The following is a 1,235-nucleotide window of genomic DNA, read 5'->3' as shown; positions in this document are numbered from 1 at the left end:
CATACTGAAAATATTTTTAATCGATAGATCTCGTTGGAAAACGATGTGCAAAAAATCTCTGATCTAGATATTGTGGTTCTCTAGAAACTTCTAATGCACGCTCAGCCTGGAACACCCTGTAGATCATAAAATTATCAAATAGGTGACGACGTTTGTTATAAAATAACTTGTAAATATTTTTTTTTGTTTTTGAATGATGCCTCTCTCATACCCCCGTTTCTTTTTTCTTAATATAAACACATAAATAAATTTATGATGCCAATGCTACAAAGATCCTATAAACTTTTTTTCTTCAATTTTCAAACATGATTACGAGGGGTGTCTCACTGTTGGAATTACATGTACATTTTCTTGGCAATCGCTGGCAGTCTCTGGCAGTCTTACGGCAGTCATAGGCAGTCGCTCGGCAGTCGCTTGGCAGTCGCTAGGCGGTCGCGGCAGGCACTGGCAGTCTCTTGCAATTCAGTAACTTGTAAATTTTCAGTAACTTGTAAATTTTCAGTAACTTGTTATATATATATATATATATATATATATATATATATATATATATATATATATATATATATATATATATATATATATATATATATATATATATATATATATATATATATATATATATATATATATATATATATATATATATATTTTCAATTTAATGTAAATAAACTTGCAGCATAATTCTTGTTTAACAATATATACAGGGTGGTCCGAACTGTATTCCGGAAACTTCAGCAGCATATTCTGCAGATAAAAATAAGTAAAAAAGTTCGTATAAATGTATGTCCTGGAATGTATAGTTTCAGAGATACAGGGTGTAGAAGTTTCAATTTTATTTCAATTTTTTCTAAATAATTTCTGAAGTAACGTCAATATTTCGATGAAAATTGGTGTCTGGCAGTTTTTTGACATGAGAAATTTGATTTTGATGATGAAAATTGATTTTGAACAATATGACTCCTACTGGTAGAGGGCGCCACCTACATGTGTTTTAAATGTTTTGAAGCTTAATACCTTTTTGTCCGTACCTGTATAAAACTTCCGAGGAAAAAATATACATCTCTGTGACTTTCTACGTAAAAAATATCTCTTTGTAAAAATCGCTACGAGTAACCGTTCTCAAGATATTTAGAACGGAAATAGTCAATACATGTCATTATTGACGAAAAATAAACACGTTGAGTAGATAGTTATTTCACTGAAATAATAAATTTGAGAAATTTTTATTTTTT

The sequence above is a fragment of the Sitophilus oryzae genome, unplaced genomic scaffold (assembly GCF_002938485.1).
Source record: "Sitophilus oryzae breed Bouriz unplaced genomic scaffold, Soryzae_2.0 scaffold_1719_pilon_pilon, whole genome shotgun sequence".
Classification (NCBI taxonomy): domain Eukaryota; kingdom Metazoa; phylum Arthropoda; class Insecta; order Coleoptera; family Curculionidae; genus Sitophilus; species Sitophilus oryzae.
Note: the sequence above shows the minus strand (reverse complement) of the source record.